At 45.4% G+C, this 24274-nt stretch overlaps 1 non-coding gene across 1 annotated transcript; it reads left to right on the top strand.

Annotated features, from left to right (window-relative positions):
- The first annotated feature begins 12107 nt into the window (after positions 1-12107).
- On the top strand, positions 12108-12182 carry Trnas-cga (transfer RNA serine (anticodon CGA)). Its single transcript has one exon. It is a non-coding gene; the product is annotated as a tRNA-Ser (tRNA).
- The last annotated feature ends 12092 nt before the right edge of the window (positions 12183-24274 follow it).

The raw sequence follows: 24274 nt of genomic DNA on the forward strand, positions 1-24274 counted from the left end.
AGCTGACGTGCCGATCAACCGCAACAGCAGCAAGAACGTTAATTTACCACGCTTCTGTCGTCACTAATTTCCTTCTGTCAAGTAGTATTGGTGTTGCACTACACCTTTCAGATGACTATTTAAACAAGGTGATAAATAATTGCCGAAATGGTTGAAGTCTATTAGGATATCTTGCTGCCTACATTGGTCAAGAATGAACTGCATTCCTCCTACACTCTGTTAATGTAGTTGACAAGCTGCAGGAATGAAGAGATCTTATATATATATATATATATATATATATATATATATATATATATATATATATATATATATATATATTGCCGACAACCCACTGGGACAGATTCCTGACGGAAAATGGAAGAAAAGAGGTCATATACATACGGAGGGAAAGATGTCCTATGAACACGTGTCCTGAAAAAGTAAGTGTACATGCAACGATAACAAATAGTCACAGAACACGGTGCAGAGCTTCATATTATCTGAGTCACAATAGATTTTCAAAGTAGTCCTTTGTCGCATAGGATACACGTTGTCGTACTTTGGCCTATAACATGATGTTTGGTTTGTGGTGCGCTCAACTACGAGGTCATCAGCGCCAATTTTTACACAGTCCATTCTTGCACGAATGATGATCATGATCATTACGAAACGATGAGGACAACACAGACACACAGTCCCCGGGCAGAGAAAGCTCCCAACCTATCAGGGAATCCAACCCAGGACCCCATGATGTAGAGGCAGCAACGCTAGGCACTAGACCACGAGGTGCGGACGGCCCACACCATGCAGACAGATCACTTGTTCTAGCGTTCGTCTCAATATGCTGTCCAACATGGTCCTCCAAATCTGTTGTACGCTCGGTCCACCGCTTCCCTGCACCTTCGTCTGTCTGAAAGGCCCTATGATCACACAAACGTCCAAAAAGGGTTTGAAATGTTATGTGATGTGGTTGGTGTCTGTGGAGGTACTTGTTTTTGCATAGCCGTGCTTCCTCTTGACCATTTCCATCTGCCTGGCCGTAGACGAGCTCCTTCTCGGCTTATTCTAGGCATAAATACTGGATCGTTCTACTACCTACGATACGCTGCGTCAACCACACAGCGTGCAACAAGAAAGGAACACACGGCGCGTGGTCAGTGGAACTGTCATTCGTTAGCGCCATCTAATGTGGCAACGATGCATTTAAAGACAAATGTTCATAACATCCTTTTTTTTAGTTAGGTATCAGTTCCTGCAATTTGTCGATTTTATTAATGTTCACTTTGTATGTATAAATTAGAATCACCAGCTGTCTTCCATTTGCACATGCAGGCTAATCTCAGAATCTGTTCTAGGGAGTTTGATCTGGTTACGACTAATAGATACACTGCTCCCCAAGGTATGTTTCTGTACATAATTTATAAACGTTTGGTAGAAATTGTCTGTATTATGATGAACTAAAACTACTCGGCGGTGGGAAAACGATACCGATGCCATTGTCACCTAGCGGACAAAACTACAGTGACCCGACGGACTATCAAGCATAATCAGATTCCTATGTGGTGTGTAGGCTAACGATTGAGCGTGTGGATTGAATCTGATATGTTGAGATATCTAATGCAAGTTAGGGCTCGTTTTTCCGCCCTTCCTTGTAACTTAACATGCACGTCTGAGTGATGTGGAGTTTCGCCAGAAATGAAACGTGGCTTTCATTCTACGTTGGACTGTATCAGTTCTTTCCCCGGCTGGGTTGTAGCTTTGCTTCATTTTCTATAAAGAAAGCTTAGCTGCAGCGATGCGGATAACTCAGCTTTAAGGTTTCTGCTTTCCTTGAATCAAATATAAATGCGACCGCGATGCTTTGCGTAGTGTGGCGATAAAGTCAGCCACACAGGACCCGCGACACAAAATTGTGGCAATGAGTCTCAACAATTAAACTGTGCGCAGTAGGGTTTAGTACGGGCGCACTATCACGGGCTGCACCCCTACGTCAAGTGTTTCTTTTTCCGAACTTGATTAGGCAGCATCCAATACATGATGTGCTGCAAATTTCCTACGTATGTAAATTTTAGTCCCCTGATCGCACCTGTTTGTATATTTGGGGTAATCTCAGGAACTACTATAAAGATTGTGACACAGGTTGTATTAATAGGTAGCCCAATTCACGAGGAAGGTTAATAAATTCTTCGTAGTAAGTTTAGGAAACTGAAGAAGTAGTCAGTGAGATAGCTCCTACTTAACACCGTCCACTTAAAGATACTCATTACTTTACACAGTGTCTTGCAAACAAAATGCACTACACTGGTACCCACGTGAAACTGGGCCATGTCGCTAGTCTATATTAAAATGGTAATGCAGGGTGCTCCTCACCTTCTGTTAAGGGAAACCCAATTTAACGATGAATGGTCAGAAACTAATGCTTCAGTCAGTACAAGGTCTTGAGTAAGCACCGTGTGTAATATAAGTGTCTGTAAGCTGCTTACATTTAATACATTTAATAGGGAGAACATTTTTACTTCATGAAATGATAATTAAAACAATTGCTGACATGTTTTAATTTTCGTACTCAGCAGCAGAAGGCCCTATATCCATCTACTACAAAGATGTACAGGGCTATTACAAATGATTGAAGCGATTTCATAAATTCACTGTAGCTCCATTCATTGACATATGGTCACGACACACTACAGATACGTAGAAAAACTCATAAAGTTTTGTTCGGCTGAAGCCGCACTTCAGGTTTCTGCCGCCAGAGCGCTCGAGAGCGCAGTGAGACAAAATGGCGACAGGAGCCGAGAAAGCGTATGTCGTGCTTGAAATGCACTCACATCAGTCAGTCATAACAGTGCAACGACACTTCAGGACGAAGTTCAACAAAGATCCACCAACTCCATTCGGCGATGGTATGCGCAGTTTAAAGCTTCTGGATGCCTCTGTAAGGGGAAATCAACGGGTCGGCCTGCAGTGAGCGAAGAAACGGTCGAACGCGTGCGGGCAAGTTTCACGCGTAGCCCGCGGAAGTCGACGAATAAAGCAAGCAGGGAGCTAAACGTACCACAGCCGACAGGTTGGAAAATCTTACGGAAAAGGCTAAAGCAGAAGCCTTACCGTTTACAATTGCTACAAGCCCTGACACCGATGACAAAGTCAAGCGCTTTGAATTTTCGGCGCGGTTGCAACAGCTCATGGAAGAGGATGCGTTCAGTGCGAAACTTGTTTTCAGTGACGAAGCAACATTTTTTCTTAATGGTGAAGTGAACAGACACAATGTGCGAATCTGGGCGGCAGAGAATCCTCACGCATTCGTGCAGAAGATTCGCAATTCACCAAAAGTTAACGTGTTTTGTGCAATCTCACGGTTTGAGGTTTACAGCCCCTTTTTCTTCTGCGAAGAAAACGTTACAGAACACGTGTATCTGGAGATGCTGGAAAATTGGCTCATGCCACAACTGAAGACCGACAGCGCCGACTTCATCTTTCAACAGGATGGTGCTCCACCGCACTTCCATCATAATGTTCGGCCTTTCTTAAACAGGAGATTGGAAAACCGATGGATCGGTCGTGGTGGAAATCATGATCAGCAATTCATGTCATGGCCTCCACGCTCTCCCGACTTAACCCCATGCGATTTCTTTCTGTGGGGTTATGTGAAAGATTCAGTGTTTAAACCTCCTCTACCAAGAAACGTGCCAGAACTGCGAGGTCGCATCGACGATGCTTTCGAACTCATTGATGGGGACATGCTGCGCCTAGTGTGGGAGGAACCTGATAATCGGCTTGGTGTCTGCCGAATCACTAAAGGGGCACATATCGAACATTTGTGAATGCCTAAAAAAACTTTTTGAGTTTTTGTATGTGTGTGCAAAGCATTGTGAAAATATCTCAAATAATAAAGTTATTGTAGAGCTGTGAAATCGCTTCAATCATTTGTAATAACCCTGTACATACGAAGATCTTTATTTTGTTATCACAGTATAATCCTACATGACTTTCACAATTCAGGAAACCAATTACTCCGGGATATATGCATACGACTTTATGTTGTGTCCTTTTCGGTCAGGTGTCAAAAGCTTGAATTCTCCGTAACGCACCATGTTTAGTGTAATACTGGGACAAACTTCTTCGAAATTGTTTGTACGATCTAGTGTAATATAAAGTAATTGTTGCACAGGTCATTAAAAGTGTAGCACGTCCACATTAGTATATCGGAAGAAGTATTCCAATTCCTGATTTGAGTGGTTGGGTGGATGATCAGAATACCTCAAAAGGATCTCGGACCTGGCTTCCACGTCTTATAAAACAGACGTTTAGAAAATGCAGTAACATAGCAAGTTTAGACGATGGACAGAACAACTGCGGTACCCAGTGTGCTAGAGTGCCCTGTATGCAGTTCACAGAATTAGATTTGTGTAAATTTTTAAAACAACTGGACTCTGGTGTCATTCGTTTCTTTATCCTCTTTTTTGCGATTCTCCTGATACACAGAAACATCACGGAACGCTTTTTTCCGTCCGTTTTCGATTAAAACCAGTCAGAGTCTATTAATATTTCCTGGTGTTACACCTGAGCAGAATTTCCATTTCAGCTAATCTGAAAAATGAATATTCCGCCTAGCACAATCTGCATTAAGCAGAACACTCCACGTTACACTATTCATGATGTTTACATTACAAGAAGTGCACAGGTAACTCGGTCCGCAGAGCGCAATATTCGCAGGGGAAATCAAAATGCAAAATCCGCCAGAGCGACCGCTCACGTTTCTTCTGCCAGCGTTCATTGAATTTCTTTAACGAAAATATTGCTGCAACAAATTCCGACACATTCATCAAAAATATGAGACTACATGAGGATAAAAGGAAAATTTCTTACATTTAAGTTGTACCATTTGGTAAATCTCAAATCACCTGATTGTTATCTTTCTAGAAAAAATAAAACTAAATACTTTATGTCAGGCATTATGAGAATCTACAGGCTTCTAGAATGATGGATGGCAATAGGCAGCAACTTATTATGATGCAATGAAATTACGGAAACGTCAATGATGCACAGAATCTTGTTTTTATTTAAATGTCCAACGGTTCCGCACATTAGTCTATTATCAAGTCATCAACATAAGTGCAACCATAATGCGTGTACGCTGGCCAAATTTCTTGTGTGAGGTGCTAAGTGCATAGTACTACTTGCAAACGACAGTCCAGTGCTGTATATGTGATTTGCTGCACGCAGCAAAAAAAATGGTTCAAATGGCTCTGAGCACTATGGGACTTAGCTGCTTAGGTCATCAGTCCCCTAGAACTTAGAACTACTTAAACCTAACTAACCTAAGGACATCACACACATCCATGCCCGGGGCAGGATTCGAACCTGCGACCGTAGCAGTCGCGCGGTTCCGGACTGCGCGCCTAGAACCGCGAGACCACCGCGGCCGGCTGCACGCAGCACGGGACTGCTGTACGCAAGTAATACTTCACATCGCACTCACGGAAGGAATGTGTCCGGTGTACAGACATGATGGTAGCTCCCATATGGATGTCCTGATAATGGACTAAGGTCCGAAACTGGTCACTGTTTAAACAAAAACATACATCTGAGCAACTCTGCTGTTTTCGTAATGAGAAATGATGAAAACGTGGTAAATAATTTGAGTTTCTTGACAGAAGCGCATGAAATTCCTCTGTTAGCTCCCTTTTGAACAAAACTTTGATGAACTCCTGAGAAGAGATTATATGATAAATATCGACAAGCGTGAAACCAGTTTACTGAAATGTAGTCTAATTAAATCAGGCGAATCTGAGGAAATTAGATTAGGAAATGGAAGTAGCAGATGAGTTTAACTATTTGTTCAGCAAAGTGATGGCCGAGATGATGAACATGTAAAATGTGAGTTGCAACAATAAGAAAAGTATTTCTTTAAAAGAGAGATTCTTAGCAATGAATATAAAGCTAAGTATTAGGAAGATTCTCTTTTCTGAAGGTGTTGGCTTCGAGTAAAAACGTGCACAGAAGTGAAACGTGGGTGATAAGCAGTTCGAACAAGGATACAACAGCAGCTTTTGAAACGTCGCACTACCAAACAATGTTGAAGATTAGATGTTTAGATATAATAACTAACGAAGAGGTACTGAATAAAATAGGAGATATCAGAAAGTTACGGCTCTACGTACTGGAAGAATCGATCGGTTGAAAAGAAATGTCATTAACCTTCGAAGAATCGTCAGTTGACTGATGGAACTAGGCATTTAGGTAAAAGTAGCAGAAGGAGGCCAACTATTGAATACACTAAAGACACTGAAATGGATGTAGGATGCAATAGCTATGCAAAGCTCGTGAGAGTCTCAAAAGGTCTTACAGCGTATGTACCGCATTTGATCAAAAAATAAGCCAGAGCGGAAGTGAGTTGCAACAGAGCAATAGTGTTCTGCGTTTAGAAGCAAAACATGGCAGACTATCGTCGAGAATCAGAGCCAGCTGGGTGCGGTGTAGCAACAGCCGACCCTGCAGTACATAGTGGAAGGACTGAAACCTTTCCTCATTTGCTACCACAAAAGTGGTTAGAGTAGATGCCTTAATCCCTAAACAAACACATGTGGCGCATCCAGAATGAGATTTTCACTCTGCAGCGGAGTGTGCGCTGATATGAAACTTCCTGGCAGATTAAAACTGTGTGCCGGACCGAGACTCGAACTCGGGACCTTTGCCTTTCGCGGGAAAGTGTTATACCAACTGAGCTACTTTTTTTTTTTTTTAATCTAATGAACCGCTGCAGGAGCAGGATGACGGGTAGGGCAGGGGTCGACACCCGAAGCCTGGCCACCCCGCCGCCACGCCCAAGCAACGTGTTCGAGTTCGAGGATCGAAGGATCAGGAAGAGGATGTAGTGGGTTTGTCGATGTTGTTTTATTTATTTATTTTTTTTTAATTTTTATAATATTTTTATTTGTATTATAGATTTATTTTTGTTTCATTACAAAGAAAGATCCTACAACTGCCGTAGCCGAGGGTCCGAGTTGTCTTCTTGTCTGTTGAGAGGGGTTCTCCCCTATTCCGTCCGTAGAGGATCAATATGCTCCAGGATTCTTCTTCATTTTCAGCGTCTCATACCCGGAACGCCCCAGTGAGCAGGAGGATCCGCAAATAATGAACCTAAATAATTTGCGAAACGAGTTCTGTACTTGGGGTGGCGGCTGAAAGCTGCATGTGTCGTCATCAATAGGGACCAAAAGTCGAGTGTGCCTTTGTGATCATCGCAAAATATATAGTAAACGGCCATGCCTTTTAGCCAGTTAACGGCGTTCGTTCTGGTTGATGGAAAGTATACGCCGTCGGGGCGCAATACGTCATCAGGGGAGATAGACTCCGGCAATCGCCGCAAGAGTAACGCCAGCATGCGCTGCGTCAGTAGCCAGCACTCGGTGGTCGCGGCACACGTCAGACGGTGTGCATCCGAGTCAACGACTGAGCATGTCGGACACAAGGGGTCGTCCGTCAGATGTATGGAATGTAGCCTCTGACGAGTAGCGAACTTCCTATTCACAACCACGTACCACAATGAACGCACCGTCGTAGGTAGAAAAGGCGTGTGTACCGCTCGCCACACCGTGTTCCAGGCAACTTCAGGATGTCTGTGGGTGACCGTATTTACAGGTTGCTGCTGTTGACAGAGGCGATAATAGTCTTTTGTGCTGGGCTTCCGTGTCATCGGAAGTTCTGACCGTAAGTAGCTGAAGTCAATCAAGAACTCTCTGATGTGGGTGAGTGCCGGTGAAATGTGTCCTACAGGAACCGGGGGATGCAGAGAGTGTGGTGCCACTTCCGCTATCAGGGTGCCCGTCAGAGTGGCGTGGGCAGAGGTCCACTTGCGACTCATAGTGTTGAGATAAAGCGATCGCGCACGGTTATATACATGAATTAAACCGATACCGCCCGCCCGCTGCGGCAGTGTCAGGGTGGCGTATCGGACTTTAAAAACCAGACCGGTGCTTACGAAATGTCCATATGCTGCTTGAAATCTGTCGGCCATCGTAGCCGTCAAGGGAAGGATATGCGCAAAATAGTTCAGTTTTGAGACAAGATAGATGTTGACATAACGTGTTCTGAGGAGCATATCCAAGCGACGCAGTTTGTTGTCCTGCAGCAGAGCACGTGTCTGGTGTAGGAACCGACGGTACGTAGCCGCCGCCGTGCGGCGGACATTGCTATAGAGTTGCACTCCTAAACACTTGAGTACGGGCACCTTGTCAAAGGGCACCGCCGTTGTGTGGGAAAGCCCCCCTCCGACATCCATGTATTTTGTCTTCTTCACGTTGATGACGCTCCCAGCGACCGCCCCGTACAGGCGTAGCCACTCTAGCGCCATATGCATTTCATCCTCTGACCTGGCCACGAACACCACGTCATCGGCGAATGCACCACAAACGGAAGGTCATGTCCCGCAAGGAGATACCAGTTAATCGCTGCCGTAGACCATGTAAAGCTGGTTCAAGCGCTGCAGCAAATAATATGCCTGACAGGGGGCACCCTTGTTGCACTGACCGTCCAACAACAATGTGACCAGACTGATAACCGTTGACCATCATGCGGGAGCGCGCTCCGTGGACCAGTCGAAGGACCACCTGCGCAGACTCCGGAGAGAGGCCCATGTGTTGCAAAACTGCGCGTAAGAAGCCGTGGTCGACGCGGTCGAATGCGTGGTCAAAATCTACGGCGACAAGGGCGCCTCGTATTTTGGAGGCCGCTGTCAAAGCAATTACGACGCGGTATGCTCCTAACGCCGTATGAATGTTGCTGACACCACCTAAACATGTCTGATCGGTGTGGATGGCTTTCCCGATAGCGGTGTGGAGACGCGCGCGGAGGATACGGGCGAAGATCTTGTAGTCGTTGAGGAGTGTGAGTGGGCGAAAATCCTGCCACCTACAACCACCATTCGGTTTCGGTACTGGGATCAAGATGCCTTCTGTGAATTCTGTGGGGACAGTGAAATCAGGGCGGATCAGGTCTTGAAATATTTGGAGCCACTTGTCACCCATAAGGTGGTAAAAAGTGCGGTAGAATTCCAGGGGTAAACCGTGCGGTCCAGGTGACTTGTGCGGTGCTCCACGTGCCAAGGCCGATGTCAGCTCGTCGGGTGTAATGGGCCACAGCAGACTATCATCGGGTGCCACGTCCCGAGGGGCGGGAAAATCGTGCAACAGCTCGTCATAATCACGTACATTTCGCGGATCTTCCATGTACAAGGTCCCATAGTGTCTGGCGAACGTGTGCGCGATGTCCGTTTGCGTCAGTGCGCGACCCCCCTCCTCCATGTTTACCGCCGTAACGAGCTGACGTTTGCGCTGACGCCTCTCGCGCACAATGTGATACACTGACGCTGTTTCGTTGGGGATACAGTCTTGCACTCGCGCACGGATGCGGATACCTTCTAGCTGCTCTGTACTGATGCGAAGTAGACGAGCTTTGACGCGTTGTACGGACATCTGACGTTCGGGAGACGACGGTTGCGTCGCCAGCTCACGTAACGCTATATAGTAAAATTCCGATGTTGCCCTTTGCCAGTTCTATCTGTCACGCCCGTAGGCCATCAAGATCGTTCGGAATGCAGGTTTGACACATCCCAGCCACCACAGCAACGTGGAAGCATACATGGGCAGGCGCCTGATACATCGACGCCACGTGTCAGTGACTGCTCGCCGACACGCTTCCTCGCGAAGGAGGGAGACGTTCAGCATCCACGGGCCCCTGTTGCGTCTTGTGAGTTGTCGGGGCAAGGTGACAGTGAAGATGTACGCGAGATGGTCCGTGAAGACCGTCGGCCAGAGTTCTGCATCACGGGGTGCTGTGCGGAGGGCACGCGAGACGTATATCCGGTCCAGACGACTGGCAGAATGGCTGGTAAAGTGCGTATATCCACTCTGGGTCCCATGATGTAAGAGGCATGTGTCGTGGAGCGCGAGGTCACGTATCAATGCTTGTAGAGCCGGGCATGGGACGTAATGCGGTATCTGGTCCTCGGGCCGCAGAACACTGTTAAAATCGCCACCCACTATGTAATGGTCCATATTTCCTTGCAAAAGTGGGGCTACCTCCTCCGAATAGAAGACATGCCTGTCACCACGGTGCGAATTACCGGAGGGAGCGTAGACGTTAATGAGGCGGACTGCGCCAAGTGTGAGTGTGATGCCTCGCCCGTTCGGCAAGTACGTCGCGTCCGTCGCGTCTATGCCATATCGGAGAAAGATGGCCGTTCCTCCTGCGCCATCACCTACGGGTAGGCTGTTCGTGGTGTAGCCATATAGGTCTAAACGCAGCTCGGGACGGACCTCCTGAAGAAGGGCAAGTGTCCAAATCTGCCGCTCTGATCATGTCGTGTAACATGCGGGTCTTGACAGTGGAGTGGACACCATTTACATTGACTGTTCCCACACGGTATGACTGAGACATATCAAGTGACGGAGGCAGTGTGCCGGTGCAAGCCCACAGTGATCTCACACACCACACAGCCATCCATCTGCATGCTGTGCATTACTGTGCCGTATGAGTCCCTGACTGCAGATCCCTCCGGGCTCAATGTCAGCCATGGGCTCTGGTGGAGATATCGATGTTTTCTGTGCATCATCTGCCTCCATATCGTCTGCCCAATCACCAAGAGACGATTGTGATGTCATTGGGGACTGGTCCCTCTCACAGGAGCCCACATTTTGGGAGTCGACGCAATGCGCCTCGTTTTCTGGGCCACCAGATTTAGGAGAGTGTTCCTAGTCTTCAGGAACCTTCTGGTGAATGATGCAACTGGAGTCAGTTGCAATTGTGGACGAGTCAACGAAGTCGATGTCTCCCAGCGGCTTCACATCCCTGTCCTGTTCTTCAGCTGACAATCGTCTCTTCTTGTGTCGCTTGGGTGATTTTTGCTTTCGGGTCCGAGATTCGACATCCTCTGGATGGCGGGGCTCGACACAATCTCGGTCGCTAGGAACCCCTGTGTCCGATCCCGATGGCTGGGTGCCCACGACGCTGCGGTGGGCAGAGGCTGTAGGAACCTCTGCACCGTTGGGTTGCGGCGTCGTCGACGGCGCTGACTCTCCAACGGAGCTGGCAGCGGCTTGAGTAGGTAGCAGGTTTTGATCATCCATCACATCATGTCGTGCCGCCTCCACATACGTTAGCGAGAGAGAGGTCATAGTGGATCGTTGGGGAAGTTCATTGTGGGGCACCTGAACGAGGCGGCGCTCCAGACACTCAGTTCTAACATGGCCCTCCTGGCAGCAGCCCGAGCAGGTCCTCGGTTGACCATCATATATAACAATTGCGCGGCAGCCACCAACTAAAACATATGATGGAACGTGCTTCTTAAGTTCTATGCGCACTTGTCGTACCCCGTTAAGGACAGGGTACGTTACAAATGTGTTTCCATTTCTCCTATGTGTGGCTCAGAACTGTGCCGTATGGCCGCAGCGCATCAACGACTAGGTTGGCAGGAACTTCGAACGGTAGTTCAAAGATGCGCACGGTAAGCACCCCCAGACCAGCATGGTCAACTCCTACCACGCTCACGTTACCGTCTGCGTGACAGAGGCGAATGCCGTTTGCAGATCGTTGGAGTAATCCGTCGCAGGCCGCTTCGTCAATCAGTTTGAGGTGCACTGTGCTGGTTTCAATAGACAGATGAATTCCTATTAATTCTTGTGGTTCTATGTGCATGATGTCTCGTAGAAACCTTTCAATTTCATGGGCCTTCGGTCTCGTGTACGATGCGTTGAACGTTAGTTTGATTGTAGCTTTTCGATATGAGAACGCCATGTCGGGTCGGTACAGGTACTATACGGCAATACAACGACGCGACCGCGCGCTAGCGGGTAAACAACAACACCTGCGGAGCACTGCCCGGCGCGCCGAGCCTGTCCGCACGGTATCACGGCTGAAAGCCGACTGCTACTGAGCTACCCAAGCACGACTCACGGCCCGGCCTCACAGCTTTACTTCTGCCAGTATCTCGTCTCCTACCTTGGAAGGTAGGAGGCGGGGTACTGGCAGAAGTAAAGCTGTGAGGACGGGGCGTGACTCGTGCTTTGGAAGGTAGGAGACGAGGTACTGGCAGAAGTAAAGCTGTGAGTCCGTGGCTTGAGTCGTGCTTGGGTAGCTCAGTTGGTAGAGCACTTGCCCCCGAAAGGCAAAGGTCCCGAGTTCGAGTCTCGGTCCGGCACACAATTTTAATCTGCCAGGAAGTTTCACATGTGGTGCATGTAAGTACCCTTGAGGGTAGTGACGACTTAAAAGGAACACGGAGGTGTTTCCACTTCAGGTAGTGACTGCAACTACATCCCAGTTAAGACTACATAAATAAACGTGTTACTGCTTCATTCATGGAGACTTGGGAGACTAGATTTGCAGATCAATGCAAAATGTATGTATATTAACGACAAACGGCTATAACCATTTTATGCATTCTGATACGTCGATAAGAATCGCATAGAAAGTAACAGGAACCTCCAAAAACTTTGATTGTTACTCAACAAATCCGACGTTAGTGCAGTGCAGTGACACTTAATGGAAAAGATCCGTGAAATAAGCAAAAATGATGGATTACAGATGGACAGCACTCTTCGTGTTACGATTTAACAGCTGTCGTACTAGGAATCCAGTCTAGAATACATTTCGTTAGCGGTACAGTCAAGCAGAGGATATTGACGGTCCGAAGAAACAGGATGTCTGTACAAAGGGAAAAGTATAATCTGGTCACTTTTTTGTAATGGAACATCACGGGGAGTCGCCGATGGTTAGTGGGCTCTGTACAATGTCACAACAAAAGTTGTGCGGTCCTCTTTACTTCACTGAGCTAAACAATTATTCATCTGGACATTCTTCAGTAACGGCTCATACCACAGCCTCATATGGATTCCACACATTCAGCAAGATGGGACACCGCCGCATAGGGATATGTAAGTTCTCACACTTTAAGGCAACATCTTCCAAATCATTTATCGATGTACTGGCGATACCATAGGTCTCTAGATTTGCCACCCTAGGTTTTGCTCCGAAGACATTATGTGAAATACATTCTGTGTGTGGCTGCTTTGCGAAGCAAATTCCGGGATTCAAATTGCGCATTTGAAACACACTTGCGTCTTTGATACGTTTGAAACTGTCTTCTCCTTCTGCTTCTTCTTCTTATTCTTTCTTCTAGCTGCATCAGGGCAAGACCATTCTCCCTGTCCGTACTGTTAGGACGTTGATTATTTCAATAGTGTCTCTTATGTTTCATTGCTGCATCCAGGGCAGCCGAGCAAGAACGCGAGGTTCCAGAAAATTGGTAGAACAGCTGTATTACTGGTGGCGTTCAGCTATAGCTGACTTCTTGTTGTGTCCCAAGTTGCTTATGGCCAGGTTTCCAGCTATTTCAGCCCGGCGGACAACGTCTGCCGATTTGCTGTTACCTAAGAAACACCAATGAAAGTGACCTACCGATCATTTACTACAGTAGCACAGGCAATAGCCTATCGTACAGCCATTATCTCCACAGCAGCCTCTCTCCAAATTGTGCATTGATACCTCACATACGTGATTTCGGTTACTACGAGGTAACCAAAGTAGAGAATATACAGTGACAATGCGAAAGTCATAGGATGCCTCCGAATACTGTTGGACCTCCTTTTGCACGACGTAATGCAATAACTCGACGTGGCCTGGGCTCAAGATGTCGGAAATCCCCTGCAGAAATGTTGAAACCATTACCTCTATAGCCATTCACAATTACGCAAGAGTGCAGGATCTCACCTCTCGATTATGTCCTATAAATTTTCGATGAGTTTCGGGCTCGACGATGTGAGTGGCCAAACCATTCGCTCGAATTGTTCAGAATGTTCTCCTAACCAATTGCGAGCAACTGTGGCTCGGTAAAATGGTGTCTTGTCGTCCATAAAAATTCCATCGTTATTTGGGAACATGAAGCCTATGAATGGCTGTAAACAGTCTCCAAGTAGCCCGACATAACTGCTTTGTCAGTGGTAGGTTCAGCTGAACCTGAGGAGCCAGTCCATTCAAATGTAAACACAGGCCACACAGCTCGCACAGTGCCATGTTGACAACGTGAGTCCACGGCTTTGTGATTCTGCGCCACACACTAACCTTATCCTAAGTGAAATCGGAACTCATCTGACCAGGCCACGGTTTTCCTGTCGCCTAGGGTCCAACATAGAGTCGCTGCAGGCGATATCGAGCTGTTAACGAAGGCTCTCGTCACGGTCGTCTGTCGCCATACGCCACTAAAGCCAAATTTCGCAGCACTATCCTAACGGTTAGCTGCGTCGTAGGTCTCGCTATGATTTCTGCCAGTATTTCAAGCAGTGTTGCTTGTCTGACAACTCTAGGTAAATGCTGCTGCTCTCTGTTGTCCGTGATGGCTGTCGACCACTGCGTTGTCCATAGTGAGAGGTAATAGCTGAAATCTGGTATTCTTGACGCACCCTTCACACTGTGAATCGTGGAATATTGAATTCTCTAACAATTTCCGAAGCAGTGTCCGATGCGTCTAGCTCCAGTTACCATTCGGCGTTCAAAACTTGTTACTTCCTGTCGTGTGACCATAATCACGTCGGGAGCCTTTCCACATGAATCACCTGAGTACAAATGACGGCTTCGCCAATGTTCTGCCCCCTCAACCTTGCGTACTCGATACTACCGCCATATGTACATGTGGATATCGCTATCCCAAGACTTTCGGCATCTCAGTGTATACGGCATCCAGCAGTTAACTGTTATGAACGGGAAAACTACAAGTCGATGGACCTGTCGGCGGTTTAGCGTCTTATAATGACATGGTCTTATACCAAAAGTTATATTTTCCAAAATGGGGCCTATAAAATAATATTCAGTGTCCCTTGGTAAGTCAGTGTGCAACGAGACCAATGTAACTGCCCGTGCGTCTCGCTATTGACACTATCTATCAAAATTAGACTGACAGACAACATTATAGAGACAATGGTTACGCGTTAAATAATGTTTGGAATATGATATACCGTTTCTGCCAAACGCACACCATTGCTGCGCTATACATTCATTGCGATAGGAGACACCGCCGACAATTTTTCGCACACGCGCTTTTGGTCTTCCATGCCGTATAAAAGGGCCGCCATTGACCATTCAGTTCCGGTGAGATTAGGATCATCATTCTCATCTGCAGATGGCGGCTAGATGGATCACGGAAACATCGATCACTGATGATTGCATCTTGCAGACCGTGAGAATATCACCTACGTGGTGCATCTATGTAAAAATCGTGGGGGGCACTGACGGATGATATGTTGCTTGTGTGGAAAAATTTTATGGAATGTGCCCTGGCACCTAACGTATCCTATTTTCCTTCTCAGTTATATATCAACATCTGCAATAAAGCTCTTTTATTGAAGAAAGATTTCTTCACATGTACCGTTCTACTTCCGATATCTGAACCGAACCAAGCACCGCAAAGCCACAGAGATGTTCCCACGATTTGAAGTGTTCTCTATCATAAGCAGCAGGTTGTTGCTCTTAGTTTGAAATCTCCGTCATAAGGTGTAGTTTGAGAACAGCACCCATTAAAAAATCAGCTGGACGGATCCAAGGCGATATTTTATGGTCACTACATTGCCAACCTAATAAAAGTATACCTCTAATCACGCAAGTGTACAGGTGTAACAAGTGTACGTGCCGATATATGTGCTGCCTTAATATGTACACATATCACTGATTTGGTTGGTTTTTCTCTACGTCAGTCATCCCACAAACACTTTATGACCTGATGTTTTCGGTACTGTCGTAACTGCACCACTAACTGGTCTAAGCCTGTCAGTAGACACTAATCGTTTAGCGTCCACGCGTCCACACTTCAACACCAGACCTGCTGCCTAGAGGTAAACAAGCATTAATCGCTTGTTGTTGCCACGTATACTTGGAAATAGTGTCCAACATAAAAACATACTATCCGTAATACCTGTAATTATTAGTGTGTAAATGACGTTAATACTGATGTAATGTTGTAAAGAACACCGTCCTCTGTCACCAATAGAAATATCTGCTGCGATATTCGATACACCCAGTATAGCAAGGAGACGACATACCGAGCAAGTCTCGTCTCAAAATTAGGAAAGTCGATTCTGTGAAATAGAAATGTGCATTTTATTAGAAACGAATTTATGTTTCCATTGTTCGAAACACAACAGTAAATTACATAATGTCCTTTCTCGTATGATTCAAGTTTTGTATCGTCTGACCGCACCTCCTTTACAAACGTTGTTTTCAAATGCTAAAGAAATCTGTTCAATCCTTCAATCCTTGTAATATCAGCCGTTTAGAATTCAATTTCTCCGCGAATGCTTCCTCTTAATTATGTTATCTGCTGTAACGTCATCTCGTAGGCAAGCTTTAATTTTTCGCTAGCACTGAACTTTATTGAGCAGCTTGGATCTAACTTTCTCCATTATCTTTTCCTTTATGTTGTATGCAGTGACGTTCATCTTGTCAGCTAGCTCGCATCTTTCCGGAACACAAATTTGCTACGTCATTCACATATTCCAATGTGCTTGAATTCCTAAGGGACCAAGCTGTTGAGGTCCTCGTTCCCTAGAGTTACACATTACTTAAACTTATGATAAGAACAACACACACATCCATGCTCGAGGGAGGACTGGAACCTCCGACGGGAGGGGCCGCGCCATCAGTGTCCTGGCGCCTGATACCGCGCGTCCGCCCCGCGCGGCCATTCACAGTTGTCATAAGAGCAGCGGCATTCCTAATTAGCGTGCCGCAGACGTCACCGTTGCTGAGTTCTGCTGGCCCTTTACGCCCCATGACGTCACCACCCCCCTGCCACGTAGCTCTCCCCGTCACAGTGCGAGCCTACGCGACCTGGAAGTTGCTAATTAATTCCCAGTGTGTTCCGAGTCGGTGAAGAGACTCTCAAATTCTGGGACAGTTCGCCGCTGTTCGCTGGGACGAAAGCGTGCGTCGAATTTACGGGCAGGCACGGCAATAACAAAGACGGCCAATTACGATGTGTAACGTTAATTAATAACGGAATGGCAATCGTCACAATACGGGAAAGGCAGACTTTTCGAGAAGGCGAAGAGGAATGAATAAGGAAAAGACGAAAGGACGAAAAGCAAGAAGAAGACACCGTCGAACTATCCACAAATCTCTGTTGCTCGTCTGCTGCTAGCTACTAGCCAGGATTGGCCCTCATCGATGACTCGCGTCAAGCGCTAATAAAGGCAGGCAGACTATTGGCGTTCCGTAAGGCCACTTGTGTAATGCCTGTTTAAATCTCTGTACGACGCCACTGGCTTATCAGACTCGTACCCAATGTAATTCTTACAGGTCAGCCGGCCGAAGTGGCCGTGCGGTTAAAGGCGCTGCAGTCTGGAACCGCAAGACCGCTACGGTCGCAGGTTCGAATCCTGCCTCGGGCATGGATGTTTGTGATGTCCTTAGGTTAGTTAGGTTTAACTAGTTCTAAGTTCTAGGGGACTAATGACCTCAGCAGTTGAGTCCCATAGTGCTCAGAGCCATTTGAACCATTTTTTCTTACAGGTCACGGAGGCGCTATGAGTCTGTACTAATAGTTTCCTTAGTTAAATGCGGACTCGACTCAGCGGAAAGTTTAAGAAACGCAGTGAAAAACTGAAAAACCTCAACCGAGCCACGCGTTATGGCCCTCTTGAGAATTAACGCTTACGAAGATGCTTGAGAAACCATGACTATCATCTTAAGTTTCCTTGGTGGACTGTGAAATGTATCTACTCGTGGTTTACCTTCAGCGTCATTCGTTAATAGTGAAAATCTCTGTAAATCTAACTTTATAAGATGGTTTTGGGACCTCGGTTGTTCACTACAAAATTTGGAATCAAAACACATTCAGTAGTCTAAATTACCAGTTGTCATTTTATTTGAGCAACCATGTTGAGTGATACGTTACGCCATCTTCAGGCTCCCTGACCGAATCGAGTCCGAAAGTAATGATCGAGGGGATCTGTGTGTCAAAAGACATCGGACACCAATTACTGAATGCTGGCCCCTATTTTGACTGTACCCGAGGCGGGGTTCGTCCTACACATGAGTCAAGGGGCCAACGAATGGCGTAATGTAGCGTTGAGACTTGTTGCTCAAATAAAATCACAACTGAAAATTTACACGATTGAAGGTGTTTTGGACCGATATTTTAGTAATGAGAATGTTTTGAGTCCAGGAGAGACTTGCTAAATTTAGAATGAAGATCATCGGTAGTAGTTGCCAAAGACTTCGGCAAAAGCAATCCTCTTTCTCATCCAAATGTCTTGTCAAAGAAGGTGACGAAGACAGTTGAGTTTCAGGTCAATCACTTGTTCTTGGGGAGAGAAACTGCACTTTAAAAGTGGTTTAAATGGCTCTGAGCATTATGGGACTTAACATCAGAGGTCATCAGTCCCATAGAACTTAGAAATACTTAAACCTAACTAACCTAAGGACATCACACACATCCATGCCCGAGTCAGGATTCGAACCTGCGACCGTAGCGGTCTCACGGTTCCAGACTGTAGCGCCTAGAACCGCTCGGCCACACCGGCAGCCTGCACTTTAAAAGTGGAAGGATTAGCAATTCAGGAGGATTCAGAAGGCAATGGAAACCACTGTATTGAAGAAACATAGCGAGTTTTCACCGTTCATGTCGTATGTAACTGAGAGTTTGTCCTAATGATCTGTAAATTGTCCAATGATACCAGACTAGACCTCCTTCAGGCCGCCGACCCGGGACTGCCAAGGAGGAGGTAACCACGGGAAAAAGATTGATCAACTAGCGAAAAGATAACACTCTTCTAGTCGGAGCGTGGAGTATCAGAAGTCTGAACGTGGCAGGAAAGCTAGGAAATGTGAGAACAGAAAGGCGAAGGCTCCTCTATAGTCTAAGTTAGGGAAGTGAAATCGAGAGAAGATGAGGATTACTGATCAGGCGAGTACAGAGTAGCATCAACAAGAGCAGAAAGTGGTGCAACTGGAGAAAGATTCGTTATGAATAGGAAGATACAGAAGAGAGCGACATATGGTGAATAGCTCAGTGAAATACAGATGAATAGAAATGAAAGTTAAGAACCTGTTAGATAATTATGAGTTTCACTTTCGGAAAGGTAGCGATACAGGCACACAGCTATAGGATATCCCTTAATAATGGAGGAAAGGCTTTAAACGAATCAAGACGCGTTCTTAGGATTTGTCGACCTAAGATTAGCGTACGGCAGTGTGAAAAGGTACAAGATGTTCGAAGTTCTGAAAAGAATCGAAGGAAAATTGAGGAAAGACAGGAATACTGTATACATTATATTGGTGAACCAAGAAGGAACTACAAGACTCGTAGATCAAGAAGAATGTGGTTAGATTGAAAGAGATGTAAGGCAGGCACGTGGTCTGTCGCTCCTACTGTTCAGTCCATACATCGAAGAAACAATGATGAAAAGTAAAAGCACCAGTGCTCTGCTGCAGTCCCAGTGGGGTGCGGGAGGGTGAGGGAGGCAGACACAGCGCCGTTGCGGCAGTGGTAGGAGAGGGACGTGTTGTGGCAGCACTTAGCGGGGCGAGAGTCGTGTTGTTGAACAGGTCTGGCCAAATCACCACGTGACAGGTGGCATACTAGGATCAAAACAAATAATACTAATAATAGTAATGGTAATAATGCCAGTTCTGTGTACAGACAGAAAGAACAGTTTTATTGTGATCGTTACTTTGCGCTTATTCACAATATTATTTGTCTGTCTTTCGTATCACTTTAAATTCACTAATTTTCCGACTTTTGGAACAATTGTTTAGGCAGTTGCAATTCGAAGCATAGCTTCCAACGAAGTATCAGACAAATATAAACTTGGTTTTTGTTTTGTTAATATATATAATTGAAAACATTTTTTCACAAACGAACTTTGTTCCGAGCATAACAATACATTTCAGGGCATAGGCATGAACCCTCGGGAATTCTTGTTGTTCCATGGCAGTATAAAATGAAATCAAATCGCCGGCCGAAGTGGCCGTGCGGTTAAAGGCGCTGCAGTCTGGAACCGCGAGACCGCTGCGGTCGCAGGTTCGAATCCTGCCTCGGGCGTGGATGTTTGTGATGTCCTTAGGTTAGTTAGGTTTAACTAGTTCTAAGTTCTAGGGGACTGATGACCTCAGCAGTTGAGTCCCATAGTGCTCAGAGCCATTTGAACCATTTTTTGGAAATCAAATCACCATTGTATTGGTAATAGAGGTCAGTCAAAATTGAATCGCATTGTAGTTTTATCAGCTCAACTTGGAGACTTGATGGGACACCGCCTGGGCGCACCGAAAATGGGAATCATAAAAACTTTGGGTGCAGGTTTTACTTGTTTTATTTTTTCAAACCTATCTTCAAATTCCTTAGGCAATGACTGTAACGCTTTTGTTTACTCGTTGATGTGTTCGTAAGACCTCAAGGACTTAGAGAGAGAAAACTGTCCAAGTTTCCTCCTTGAATCCGACTTTTAAAAAGCAAAAACTGCAATCTTAAACTTTCATTGCTCTCAAGCTTTGTAGTCATTAACTTATTTTTATCTTTCATCGAGACATTTAAATCATGTAAACACCTCATGACGTCTTTGAAGGCAGCGAGGTCAGATATCGGTTGCTCATAATCCAAATCTGACTGTGGAGAACTTTTCCTATCACTGAACAGAGCTATTTCTTATGTCAATTCTGAACAGACTGCGAGTACTTTTGAGGAACTTAACTATCGTGCGGCACAACAAAAAGGAATGTCTTTTCCAACTGATTCGGGATCCTCCAAAAATCCTTTAAAGTCCAGATCATTCAAGCCGTGCTTTCCACAAAAATTCTCAATTTTTAGAACTTTATCCGTTGTAGGCCTAAGCTTGTGGAAAAAGTTTTGCACATAACTGTTCTTGATGTAAAAGGAAGTGTATTGTCAAAATTATGAGAAGCCCAGCTTCACGCACTTTTTTTCATACTGCTACAAAACCTACCCCTTCCGACAACATTCCAGGTACTCCATCACTTGTAAAGGTGCAGGCAGTCGGGTAACAACAGCAAATCGTCCGAAACCTCCTCTACAGCCAGGAAAATATCTTCCCCGGTTGTGGTACTTTTCAGAGAAACAACATCCAACAGTTCCTCGGTAACAGTGAAATCTTTCTCGGTATCCCATACGAAACTTGCAATTTGAGCTGTGCCACGATTGTCAGTGCTCTCATCGAGGAGAATCGAGTGCTCTGCGAAGTAACGACATTTATTGCGCAACTGCTCCTCTAATTCCGCAACAACTTCTTGCACTCTTCAAGGAATTGTATCTTCAGACCAGCTAAACATTGCAAAGTGGGCCACTACAGACGGACATATTACCTCCGAATACTCTCCAAACACCCTTTTACAAATTGACCGCCCGTAAGAGGTCTTCCACTTTTTGCAATTTTCAGTGCAACAATGTAGGTTGCTCGAACTGCGTTTTCAGATATGCAGTTCAATCAGATGTTTGCGGGACAACGACAGAAATAATCAACTTTAAAGTCTTACCACACAGAACAGTCTCTTAATGTAGTTTAACAACAATACCTAAAGGGAAATAGTACGATTTCCTATGGAGATGGACAGAAAAACAAAAAGTAGTATTTTTGTTTTGCTTTTACAACGAACAGTATAAAGAAGGCTTACCTCTTCAGACTGTTAAAATTCTTGTTTTACTTTATTATTCAGTTCGCTCATGTCTGGTCCAATATTTCCCTCATGTCTAGAGGAATGTTTATTTTCGTAGTGACGGCGCATTGTGGATGCTTTGATATTTACGGTGGAGTGGCATATTAAGCACAGTGTTTTCCCATGAGACTTGGCAAACAAATGCGAATCTTCCCGTTGAGTATTAAAAATGGTACACATAAATCCGCACCTTTCCTGCACATCCTGAACGCTCGCAAGACAGATTAATAGTGTCCCGTTTGAAGAGATTTCGAAAGGGTACTTCAGCTCACCGAAGACGATGCGAGGGCGAGCGCTGTCTCTGGGACACACGTGCTGCTACAGCCGCTACACGGGAGCAAAGTGGGGAGGCAGGGGAGAAACACGGCGCAGATCCGGTGTGCTGAAGCATTAAGTGCTCGAGTTGGGGTGGGCTGCACTATACGATACTGCCGCCTCTGCATGAGTGTCCGACGAAATATCGCACCCTTATTGACAACACGGGCCCTACAAGATCTTATCTACCAGCCGTACAAGATAGCGACCTTCAATTGAAATGTCCTCTCCAGCAAAGGAATTACATAGTGGGCGTACGAGTAAGGGCTGTGACTGAGAAATGGTTGTGAGGCGTGCACAGATAGCCAAGGCGGCTAAGGCGACCGCTCGCGTAAAGAAGGAAAACCTGATTCGAGACCCAGTTCAGCACAAATCTTCGTTTTCGCAATTTCCTTATACAGCTGATGGTTGCTCGTATATGCGTCTGCGAATACACTTCATGTGTTTCGTAACGGCTGTTGTCGCCGAAGTGCCTGTTCCATCGAACACCCATGCATACTTCTCCTTTACAGCAGAGGCTCTGCAGTATCGTACTTATTCGCCGAAACGAGCAGACTTTCAATTAAATTGTTCTCCCCTCTACAGGAATTACATAACGTATGTACGAGTGCGGATAGTGACGCAGGAATGGCGACGTGTGTAATACCAAAGTAATTAAGGCGACCGCTCACATAAAGTGGGAAATCCTGGTTCGCGTCTCGGTCCGACACAAATTTTCATTGTCATCATTACCTTATTCAGCGGATTGTTGTTCGTATTCTCAATTGCGAATACATTTCGTGTATATTATGTGCTTCTGACATGTTTTACACCTGTTTTCATCGACGGTTATGATGACATTCAGTTCAAATGTGCATATTTCATTTTGATTCAAAATGACCCTGAATAATGTTTTCCAGAATTATCGTACTTTTATACTCAATTTTTAGATCCCCTAAAAGTGTGCATCTGGAGAAAAAGAATGTACTGATCCGGTCCTACCCGATTTTGCGTTCTGAAGAAATAGTGAAAGTATTAAGTGCATTCTCTGAAGAATAATTAAACGTCGACCACATACAGCTGACGAAGTACTTTAATTTCACGCGACTTCCAGAATTACACAACAAGCAACTACACTTCACTTTAATCTCCATATTTCTGGTACAGAATCAAACATAAATTTCATGTTCAACAACCCTGATAATGATGACAGAAGACAGTAGCTCTTAAGCGTGTGGTTCTTGATTTGATTCAAGATTATCTGAAACAACGAGCGTTGTTCCAAATACTTCCAACAGCCACTCACGTCTTTTAGTGAGCCGCTTGGAGTGGCCGACCGGTTTGAGGCGTCCTGTCACGGACTGCGCGGCCCCTGCCGCCGGAGGTTCGAGTCCTTCCTGGGGCATGGGTGTGTGTTGTTCTTAGCTTAAGTTAGTTTAAGTAGTGTGTGAGTCTAGGGACCAATGACCTAAGCAGTTTGGTCCCTAAGGAATACACACACACATTTCAACATTTGTCTTTCAGTGACGTGTAGGTCCGAAGGTCCGTCGCCTCAGGAAGGAGAACACTCTAACATTTTGCATATGTAGCAACCACTAAAATTACAGAACGTAAACGTGTAATAAAAAACAGTATAACTAAATGTGTTCCGTGTGGAAGTGAGTAACGGTGAGTAACGGTTTATTCTTTAGTCGTCAAACATGGTTCTTGAATTTTATAAATTTCGTCTTTAAAATATTCTAAAATGATTATTTAAACACTGATTATTATGTGAAATAAAAACGTTCTCTATTAAAATAGGAAAATACGTAAAGTGCTGTTGATGCAGTCTTGAAACGTACGCCTCCCAAAGGCTTAAGAACCTGTTTGCGTCCTCTGAGACCGTACTCGTGCTGTAGTCCATTTCCTAGAAAACTGAGATAATATACCTGTGAGAGGTAGAAATGTAGTCTGACATACTCAAACGGCCTTTGAGACATGAGCCGCCTTTCGAGCCAAGTAAAGTATACGGTGTGAACGTGACTGGTTTAACAACTATATTCCACAAGTTCCATGAACATAGTGCTACAGAATCTACTGTACTTGCGTTGAAAAGTGACTAGCGATGTACTAAGACTTTTTGTAATTATATAACTGGATCACAAAAAAATATGCTCTGGTGTACACTTGGACGCGTCGAGAAACTGACAGTCACACCCAATCAAAATTCTAAGGTGGTTTTGAATGGTAGAATTGATTCGAAGGCACACACCGTACGTACCTGAAGTATTTCCTCACTCGC

This window comes from Schistocerca nitens, chromosome 1 (assembly GCF_023898315.1).
Source record: "Schistocerca nitens isolate TAMUIC-IGC-003100 chromosome 1, iqSchNite1.1, whole genome shotgun sequence".
Lineage (NCBI taxonomy): Eukaryota > Metazoa > Arthropoda > Insecta > Orthoptera > Acrididae > Schistocerca > Schistocerca nitens.